The sequence below is a fragment of the Motacilla alba genome, chromosome 9 (assembly GCF_015832195.1).
Source record: "Motacilla alba alba isolate MOTALB_02 chromosome 9, Motacilla_alba_V1.0_pri, whole genome shotgun sequence".
NCBI classification, from domain to species: Eukaryota; Metazoa; Chordata; class Aves; order Passeriformes; family Motacillidae; genus Motacilla; species Motacilla alba.
The window spans coordinates 11645958-11657084 of NC_052024.1; the positions used below are offsets into that span (position 1 = coordinate 11645958).

The 11127-nt window shown below is 39.1% G+C and overlaps 1 long non-coding RNA gene across 1 annotated transcript in view; it reads left to right on the top strand.

Annotated features, from left to right (window-relative positions):
* LOC119704511 overlaps positions 1 to 8740 on the top strand; it is a 147957-nt gene extending 139217 nt beyond the window's left edge. The window contains exon 3 of the long non-coding RNA XR_005257981.1: positions 8587 to 8740. This is a non-coding gene — a long non-coding RNA (uncharacterized LOC119704511). The remainder of the gene's footprint in view (positions 1 to 8586) is intronic.
* The last annotated feature ends 2387 nt before the right edge of the window (positions 8741 to 11127 follow it).

An 11127-nucleotide genomic window follows, 5' to 3' on the forward strand; every position in this document is an offset into this window, starting at 1 on the left:
TAGTGTTCACACTCCCATTGTCTGGTTTAGAATGAAGATATTGCTCTCTTTGTTTTTGTCACTGCTTTTTTATTTTTTTCCCCTACCCAAAGCACCAGAGAGACCATCAGATGGAGCAGATTTGCTTGTGACTTGGCTGGTGCTTTGCAGCTGTGATTGCAGCCCTGTCACCAAGGTCAGGGCACAAATGAAGTGTGGGTGCACAGCTGGCTCAGCACCCTGGGCCAGAAAAGAACTTGAACAACTGCAGAACAGAAAATGAGGTGATTGCAAGGAAAGATATTGGGTATCAAATGCTACTGCAGAGAAAGCCATGCCCAAATGCTCATTGCTTTCCTCAACAGAGACATGGCCTCTTTATTTCTTAAATAGACATATTTCTGTTACAGTGAACTCTGATTTGTACCAGATGAGGGTCTGCCTAGTGATGTATTAATTAAATGCTCTGGAGGTGTTCAGTGGAAGAGCTCAACCAGAGCATGGAAAGGACAAATCAAAGTATATGAATTAGAATCCATCTGTGCCAGAACCTTTGGATGAAACAGTCAGCAAATCAGAGTTAAATATTTGCAGTTGGCCAGTTCATAATTGTGGTTACTGCGGAACACAAAATATACACTGGATTTAGGTCAGCAATACCTCATAGCTGTGAGAGACAAAAATAAAAAAATAAATAATAAAAAAAAATGCTTTATCACTCGACACAACCAAGAATGCTCCTCCTGTGCAATGTGCTATTGTGATGGTGCTCAAATACAAAAAATAGTTGTCCCAGGGTAGCCCAGCATTTCCCCAGGGGGAGAACAGGAGGAGAACGTGTCTACAGCTTCCACTGCTGTGCTTCACATTTCAGATACTGGCTAGAACAGAGCAAAGGGTAAACCACAACTGATATTTTTCTGCTTCCTTGCACAGAGGCTAGAAAACAATGTTTGTAGGCATTTTTAGCCATTATTAATCCATGCAATTGTAACCTTTGTAATTTTCTCCCTTCAAAGTGTAGAAGACATTGAAATAACAGCCTAAGGAGGTTTCAAAATTGGGACTTGGCATTTAAAGCCTAGTCAGCTTGCATGGCATTGTGTAGTAATTGCTAGTTAATGTAATAGCAAAACCATTACGGTGACAAAATCTTAGAGTGTATTTCTTTTTTGATGTGTAAATTAAGACTGTCAGAAAGCAGTCCCAATATTAAATAGGCCCCCTCATCCATTCGAGTTTGAAAACAGTTTACTTAATCATTGGCAGCTTATAGATACTCTTTTGCTTGTGTCTGCCATATTCCCTAAAATGATCCTTCATGCATTCCTAAGGAGAAGGGTTTATTTTGGCTGTGAAATGTTTGAGGGGTTATCTGCTGGACAAAGGAACAGTGATTTTTAACTCAAATTCTGGTAGAATTTTTTGTAGCAAACTACACAAAATTCAAGCTTCTTAAGCCTGAGTATTTTGGTACATTATTTCTTTTCAAATAGCAGTTCAAGATTGAAGAAATTCAGAAAAGATAATGTGTTTCCAGGGGATGGGAGAGAGATTTTGAAATAAGTAGTAGCCTATTTGTAGAAATTATGGGAGCTTTGATAAAACCAAACAGTACTTCTGTGGTTTCTTTTTCCATTCTGTAAATCTTAATTGTTGCCATTATGGTATAGACATGAAAATATACCTCTCTAATCTATTTTTAGTAAACACATAAAATAGGAAACCAAATATTCTTTATAGGTGTATTTCCTCTACCAAAGATCTCAAATGATTTTGTGAATTAGCAGGAAAAGTCACTATAACATTTCTTCATGGAAGAATGACATATTAATGACTGTACTGCTGTTCCCCCTCACGTGCTTGGTTGAACACCTTTGGGCTTTTACCTCCTCCAGTTCCCCTTCTGTTCCTGATGAACTTTTAAAGTAATGATCATGGCCCAGTAGCAAGTGAATCTGCTGCAGGTGGTTTGAGTGTGAGCTGTGTATCTTACCTTTAATTAGGGTGTAGTGAGGACTGTGGAATGTCCGTGATACTGTGACCCATTTCAGGGTCACTCAGCTTGCTCCTTGTCTTGTCAAACTTGGTCAGTTTCTTCTTCCTATAGTCAAATAAAAGTTGCATACTAATTCTGGAGAGATTTCCATGGGTTTATGTAGTCTCCTAAATTGTTTTTGTGAAGCTGTAGTTTGATGGGATTTACATCTGCTGAAATAATGGCTCTCTCTTAGGGAAGGCAGTGAAAAAACCCAACAAACCACTACAGAGCCGCACATTTGGCAAAGCAAGCAAGCTTTGGTGTTAATAGTTGAATTCCATTGATGAAATAAGCCTCCATGGAGGAATTGAGCTGCTGATATGTGGTGTTAGGTCAAGCAATGACTTCAGCTGGGATTAGCACAGACAGGAATTGCTGCTCATCCTTCTCCCACAGCCCCTCTCTGCTCTGCCTCTCTGCTGAAGGCTGTGTCATGTGAGACCTGAGGCCCTGGGGCACTGACCCAGAAATCTGTCTCTTTGCTGGTGTGGTGAACGTCTTGCCTGGCAGATCTTGGACAAAGGGCCTTAGTAGGACACTGGAGCTCCTCTGAGGGCTGTGTGCTGTCTCACAGTGTGCAATCTTCCTTCGTCTCTAAGTCCCACATGAAAAATTCTTTTTCCCCTAATGGGTTCACTGCAGTGGGATGAACTGCTGTTTCTCTGCCCTGTATTGAGGATGAATAGGTGGTTTTTCATCATTGTGTTGCTCAGCGTTGAGGAATATTTATAGGGATTCTTTGATCAAGGTAATCACTGTGAGGCAATTAAAAAAAACCACTTTGAAGTTGCTGGCAGAAAGTCCTTTCCTCAGAGACTGCTTTCTGTCCAGTAGAGAAACTTAAATTTTGTATAATAATCATTGTACTACTATAATGGTATTTAGACAGCCATTTCTCCTCCTTCTTGCAAATGAACTTACAACTCTGTAAGAAGACCTTCCAATAAATTATCATGACTCATAAGTATTTAGGAAACACCCAAAAGAAGCTGCGCTACTGTTTGTTACAGCCTGTGATAATGTCATCCTAAATGTGTGAAGTCATCTTTCAACATCTTGCCTCACTGGCTGTTATCCATCCACTTTACTGACTAAATCTTCATGATTCCCATAGCTGCACTTTATATCCCAGTGCCACACATGGTCCCACCAATACTTCTTGCTCAGTTCTTCTTTCTGAGCACAAGCCCCATATTCCTGTGCAGAGGCCAGTGGGATGTAGGCATCCCTGACTGGGCCTGCTTGGCCACCAGAACTGGACTGACCCACAGCTTTCTGCAAAGGCTGCCAGTGGCTCTGCAAATAACCACTTTCAAAACAAAACAGAGAAGGAAAAAAAAAAGCCCCAAATTCCAGACCCACCCAACTCAGTAACCAAGTGTTATCAGGAAGAGGAAGATGGGAGAGATGAAAGACATTTAATGATGTGTGTAAAATGCTGTTTCAGAGCTACCTCTGGTTTTGCCCTTCTGCACTGCTGTGTTTAACTTATCTATTTCCAAGTATCTAAAAGCTGTGGCACTATTTTGTTTCTCTGATATTTGAATCAATCTTGACAGTTATTCTTTGTCAGAGTACCTCACTGCAGTTTCATCTGCTCAGCATCATATTTTCTAGTGCAATCTGATATGAACTGTTAAATGAATACATCATTGGGAAGGGCTGTCACTTTAATGATGTATTAATGTTACACGTCATCAAGGAGAAAGGCAAGGTACAAAATGTATTATGCCGGATATGGTGCCTTCTACAGAATAAAACTTTGGGAGGACAGGTGCATGAAATTATTTTAAAAGTAAAAGGTTTTTATAAAAAAACCCCAAACAACATAAAAGACCCAACAAACCCTCCAAAACTGAAAAATCATACCACACCTCTGCCCACAATCACAGTAACCAAATTAGACAGCTTTGACAACTTTCTGATTGTGTCTTGTTCAGTGTCTCTAGGCTGTTTTGCCTTCTCAATTGTATACTCTGTATGGAATACAGCATTGCTATATTTGAGTGTTGTAGGTAAAGCAAAAGTGATTTTATTACTAAGTGGTACTTTTCTATATACAACAGCTGTTTTTTTTCCTGTTAGATTTTAGCCAGATTTAATAGGATAAGTCTGCAGAACATGGATAGAGAAGCAGCTCAATGTGGGTCTGCCTACAAATTCATGTTTTATTTTACCATGGAAGAGAGGCTTCTTCATGTCAGTTTTCCTGTGCAGCCAACATCTTGCTTATCTGAACCTAGAAGAAACAAAGTGCATTTGGAAGGGCTTCCTTTCCAGAGTGTGTTTTGCCAGAGCTCTCTGCAGCCCTTTTATCTCATTAGTTCACACCAAAACTCACTTGTGAGACATGGGAGACAATCCAGAACCCCTACTGGTGTCTTCCCAGGGGCCTGCAGAGCTGATTCTGGCTGTGGTGGATGCAGCTTCAGCACTCTGCTGCCTCAGACTTTTACTTGCCCTTGAATGGGTCATGTCCATGTGTAATATTTGACTTAACATTTTGGCATTTCTTCTACAGCCAGCAGTTACTGTGGTATGTTGTGCTCACAACACCCTAAGTCACTAGACCCACGTGTGATTTTAAGCACTGTCTCCTGCCATGTTTCTGGCAGATGCTCTTGTGCTTTTAGCCCTGTTTATCCCTTGCACAGTAAAAGCTTGAGTGAGCTCACTGTGAATCAGTGCTGTAATCCAGATAATTACACCCTGACAGACCCAGCCCTGGACTGGGATCAGCACAGAGACTTCTGTCTGCTCAGACCTGAGCAGGAGGAGATGAGCTGTCCTTAACCAAACCCAGCTGTTGGGATGGGGGGGATGGAGGGTGATGGCTGTTAAGTTATGTGTACATTAGCCCACATAAATAAATGAATTGGATTACAGATGTGCAGTTTAGGAAGAAGGCTTGAGGGAAGGTGATCTAATTCTAATGGGATAATTTAAAAGAACCAATGTTTTGTTAAACAAAAAAAATTATAGTAATATTCTGAAATGAAGCAAAAACTTAGATACAATTAAAATATTTAGAAATTTATAACCCTAAAATATTTTATTTACTGTTATTTGAAATGGCTCCCCTTCCCTTTAGTTTTAGAAAGACAGACTCATAGTTTGTTACTCACAAAGAAAAAAAGAAAAAGGAACCAAGAATATAGAATTGTGCTTATTATAAGAAATAGTCAGAAACTGATTAGTGTGGGAGGAATTAATTATTAAATCTACCCACGCTCTCTGTTTTTTAAATTCTGCTATTCAATTATGCACCAGTAAATGTTATCATGCAATCACTGGCAAGGTGGTAATTAGTATTTATGAATTGCTGCTTTTTAAGTCTGACCTTTTGATAAATTCCATTTGTAAAGGTAATTTTAGGTATACAGTGATCTTGAGAAACTGTGTTTTTTTGTTTTGTTTTTCCTCAGTTCTGATTTTTTTGATACACTGTTTCAGTAGCAGTGACTTACAATCCCCTTTTATTTTTGCTAATAAGAGTAGACACTTGAATGCACAGAAAGGTTCTCCTGTAAATCACTGAATTAAAAGAAAACAATTCTTAAGGTAAGGAAATGCATGTAAATGAGAGGTCAGTGAAAAGCACTGTGAAAGGTAGTAAACAGATGCCTTATAAAATCAAGCTTCTTATCTGGGAGCCTAAAGGGGATTTAGATGCCTGTGTTTAACCAGACACTGACAAAGATTTTATGTTTTAATTATTTATGAGCCCTTGAACAGAGCAGAGGTCAGTGGTATTATCTTTACTAGCTAGTTATACATCAGTATGACTTTGTTCTGAAAATAACCATTTTCACCCCTTCTGAAACAGAAACCCAGCATTCCTAATCTCCCACACACTGATTTTGCAATGTCCAGAGGCTATTAAGGGGGATTCTGGGAGAGCAAGTGGGATCACAGCTAATCAGACTGACTGAGGGGTTTGTGGCCAGCCCTGCTCAACCACTTGTCCAAATGAAGGCTCCAGCCTTGGAAGGAAAGCACATTATTGCTTTGATTCCCAGCCTGTCCTACCAACAGGCTTTGTGCCTCTGATAGAATGAGTCTTTCTGGGGGTGAAACTCTGCCAGAATCTATTTAAGTGTTCTTCAGCTAGAAAAGAGGAAAAAAAAAAAAAAAAAGAATGAATGGGAAAATACTGTTTGGTTTAACCAAAAAATGTAAAGAGGATTCTTACTGAATTTATGTGTATATAAAATTATGTTATTGTCTATGTCTTAGATTTGTGTGATGTGTTTGGTTTTAATATTATGCTGAGATTCATTGCTAGCTGAAGTGCTCCACTCTGCCAGGATTTCAGGGCACTTGTTCTCTTGAGGAAACAAGCTTGTCTGGAGAAGAATTACAGAATCTTAAAGTTGAATTACTATGACTCACATCTTTTACATTTTGAGTTATGTTGTTTGCTTATGGGACAGAGGATTGCTTTCTAGTAAGTTGATTTAATACTTGCTAAGGCACTAAAATGTATATTTTTTTCCAAATGTAAGAACAGCTGATATCAGTAAATTTGATTTGATCAAAATGGGTTGAGTCTCCTGGATGCCAGGTTGGATGTGCTGCTCTTTGAGGCTACACAGTCTCCTGGTGTCCTGGGAGCAGGAGCAGAAGCCTCCTTATGTCAGGTGTGCTCAGAGAGCAGCTCTGCCAGGAGCAGTTCTGCCAGCAGCTCTGCCATCTTACCATGGCTGGGGGGGTTCTTTGGAGCTTGGGTTTGTAAGCTTTTAAAACTGCTTAAATAGGATATATACATATATATATATATACACACACAAAAATAGTCTTGTACCCTCTGATGGGCAAATACGCCCCTGTTTCCCATTTTTCCCATATTGGAACAGTGTAAGGTAACTTTGCAGAGTTGATTTGATGAGTATTAAATATTCCATTATGTTCTAGATGTGATGTTAAACTTGAGGATGAATTATTTTTTTAATACTATTTTTCTATGTTCTGAAAGTGGTTTTGAAATGTATTGGGTCATAAAGTTGCTCCAGCTGGACAATAATTCTGTTGTTAAAACTGGATATGGAGAAGAAAATACGCTGAATTTCTTTGCTGTCTTGGTTTCACTTTTTTAACCATCTCTTCCTTAAAAAATGTAGAATCCTGATAAGATCATGATATATTATGTGCTGCTGTGATTTAACTAAATGCAATAACAAATCTTTGAACAGTAACATAAATAAGGGCTCTATTTTTACATAAGTAAAAATACCCATGAGTAAACCTGAAAATTTTAAGACTCTAAAGAAAGAATTGAATTATTGTTATTTTATGATAAAAAAGTTTCGTTTCCAGTTCTGCTTCTGTTGCATTAATGAACAGTAATTGTTCAGCAAAGTGAATGCAGAAATTCATAAAAGTTGCAGGAAAATAGCAACATTTTAGTTAATTTTATTTGGTGACTGATTCCTTTTGACTAGAGGCGAGTTTGTTTTTGGGTTTTGAATATTTTGCCATCTTAAAGTCTGTGATTATTTTATATTTTATATACTATCTAAATATATTACTCAGTTAAATGATGTTTTGGAGTTCTTGGGATTTTTGTGGCCAATTTAATTTTGTGATCACGAACAGGAAAATCATTCCAATCTTCAAATTTTTTTTTGCTTTAATTTGCCTTCAGGTCACTCTGCATTGCTTTGTTTCTTCTGCTTTCATATGAATTTGAATGTAAAACTGCTTTGAGAAAAGTTTTCCTAAAAACAAATCTCTGTGTATGCATGCAGAGCCAGGGGTACTTTCTTTTTATTTAGGGTGGGATTTTTCTTTTTTGCCATTTAAGTAGAAGGAAATATTTGTATACTTTCAGTCTGTTTGGTCCCTAATGTAATGGATCAGCTTAGCTGGGAACTGAACTGAGATACTTAATGAGCAGAGACTTCAGCTGCAGTATATTCTTATATCTGGAAAAGAGCTAAATAATACCAAGGAGTTGTGGGAAGAGATTTAGAGGTGTCCTTTACAAATTATTTATGAGAGTTCATGCACTTTCTCACACAATGAAAATGGATTCATGCTAATGAGCTAAATTTTGATCTTCAGAACTTTAGCAATAGTATTAACACCCTAAATGTTATATTTAATAAGTAGAAATATGTGGTATTAAAATACCTCTAAGTAATTTTTTTCTGTACTAGGACAAAAATGTGTTTGAGCAGGACTGTTTCCACTGCCATCTTGGCTTCTACACTGTATTTAAAATCCCAGAATGGAGTTCATGATTTTGAGCTGTTGTTTATTTGTCTTTTGCCAGCCTGGAGCGATCTGCAGGACTTGAGTTATGAAAGATAGAGGAGAGATGCCTCTTGGCATTCTGGAAGGCAAATGCTTTTGCATGGACTGCTCCCTGAAGTTCATATTTAGAAGTTGACTAAAACTGCCTCCGTTTGCCTTCAGCCCCACAATCTTTCACACAAATTAGGCTCACTGGCTAATGTTGATTATGTAATAATTAGTGTCATTCCCTTGTTGGCAATTTTCCCTGAAACACTAAAGCAAGATATGAAAGTTATTATCCTTGAATTATTTTCCAATTCACTTTCCAGATGTTGTGCAATTGATCTGCTACTCTATGGTGCACCAGAAAGCTGAAAATCTGAGATTTACCTGTGCTGATTTACATGACCTCTAGTCAGTATCTATCAAAAAAACCTGCCAGTTGCCCCTTCATCTGGATGAAACCCAAGCAGCCAAAAGGAAATGCGTCTCAGAGGTAAGAGACACTACTTCTTAAAAATTTATTTTCTTGAGTTTTGAATTATTCCTCTAAAAGTAATTTCTCAAATCAAGATTTTTTCTGCAGTTGGGGTGTCTGTTTCTTGTCACCAGAGAATTTGTATGGGGTTCTTCCTCTTACATTACAAAAATGGAAATTTTCCTCTTGCAGAAAGTGGAAGAATAATACCTGAAAACTTGAAGGTTTCTGCTGTGCCTTCTGATCTGCTGCAGAAGGCTGATTAGCAAATTAATGTGCATTTCTGGGTTATACCCTGTCTATGTAGGCACACAGTTTGTGGTGATTGGGAGTGTGGCTGGGCTGAGCCTCATCCCCAGAGGGCAGAGCTGTGAGCAGCAGGTGAGCAGCACTGACAGCAATGAGCCATGGAGTGCCCAGGGGCACTGAGCAACCACCAAAGGGAGCAGAGGGCACACAGGGGCACTGCATCAACATGAGGGGATAAAAGGCTGGGCTGAAGAACAAGAAGTGCAGACTCTTGCAGCCTCCTCAAGTTGTATCATGCCTTGCTGTGTATCGTGGCTGTCTCAGATGTGCCACGTCTGGTTTATGGAGTTGTCCCTTCCACACCGTGTATGACAGAGGGGAGGTAAGCTGTGCATTACACTTTGAACACCTGCCTGTTGGGAAGCAGAGACTGGAAATGAACTGTGAACAATGTGTACATAAGCCTGACTTAAAGAGCTTCCCCAGGGAAATCTGAGCCCAGGCTTTGTTGTGGACACTTTGGGGATGGCTTTTATTGCTATTGCTGTGCAAAGTCCTTGTTACAGCCATTTGTATTAGGCTGCACCCTGGGGTGATAAGTCTTCTGTAGATGAGTAGGAGGGAGCTGACTGTGGTGGATGGCTGCAGTAAAAAGGCTGTATGTTTGGAGGAAATTTCATAGATTGGATTTGACCTCTACAGAAAATGAGCTGTGGAAATCCTTGGGACTCTCAACCGGAAAAACTGAAACCATGCATTTTTCTCATCAAATGGCCTTCAACAGTTTAACTTATTTTTCTGTTGCTAGAAGGGCAAAAGCCTGTCTCTATCTATGCCTCTCAATCTTGTCTCTTATTATTTCTGAATAGTTTTAGCTGAGGCAAGACACACTTGTCATTCTTGGCTTTATAATTTTCTTCCTGAGTGTGATTATAGTGAAAAATATTAGACAAAGGAGTAGGAGGAAAGAGAAAAGCTTTGAAATTGTGCATGTGGGCTGTAACTAGAACCCCTAGGTGAGTTAATTAGCATGGTGGGAGCCTGCCTGCCTAGGCTATTAGTACTTAGCACTGTGGTATTGGTGCTTTGAAAATGTTCTTGAAATGAAGATTGCCCACAGAGCAGGAAGGTGATACGTGCTGTTATTGTCTATACATTTTGCTGCAATTTCATACTTCCAGGAGACTGCTAGCAAAGTGATACCAGTTTATGCTGTTGCTGTGATATATTTTACAGCATGCATACCTTCAAGACTACAAGCAAAAGCCTGAGAAGTTGGGAAGTTAAAGCAAAGAAAGGATTATATTTGTTTAATTAGGAGTGCCCTCCTTGTTGCAATTCACACTTCCAATCCTAGAAATCTCAGGCAATTTGTAGAAGCTGGAGTGTTTACTTATCAACTTCTGGTACATTTTGAGACTGATCAGTGACCAACCATTCCTGTAAAACTTAATGGTGCAGTGGACACAGGGCAAAAGGCTCTGTCTGCCAGTTCCTGCCTTGCAGGCCTGAAATGGTTGGAGATATGTTTGGCCTCTCTCTTGTAGGACACCCTCTCCTATAGTAAAAGCAGCAAAAAACAGCACAAAATTGACTTGGTAACAGCATATTGGCTTGTACCCCATCAGCAAAAGCCACACGTGGCTGTGATGTGGAAAGCTTTTTCCTTTCCTCAGTTAGCAGTATAGAGAGTAATACCAAATAAGCGCTTAGCTTGTCCTCAGGTGTCAGAAGCCAAAGGCACTGAAACCTGGAACTTAGATGATCTGGCAAAGATGTTGAAAAGCTTTTTGAAAGGAAAACTTCTGAAAGTTTTCTTGAAATCTTTCTATTAGCTTTTGCCTAAGTTGCAATAGTTGCACAGAGAACAGACTAGTTATTGGGCTGTCTTCCTTAGATTAACCATTAGGATGCTTGCCCACTTATGGTGGGATTCTTCGTTTAGGCAGATAAAATCTAGCATTAGATTCTGTTGATTGAACTTCATTCATTTCCTGCTATTAGACCAGGACAATAGGTTCTTCTACTTTATTAATTGAGAGTTGATACCTTCATCCATAATTCTGTCTTCTCCACATATCTTTGTGTATATATTTGTAGTGTAATGTTGAACTAATGTGCTGAGTCTCTACAGTAGAAATTC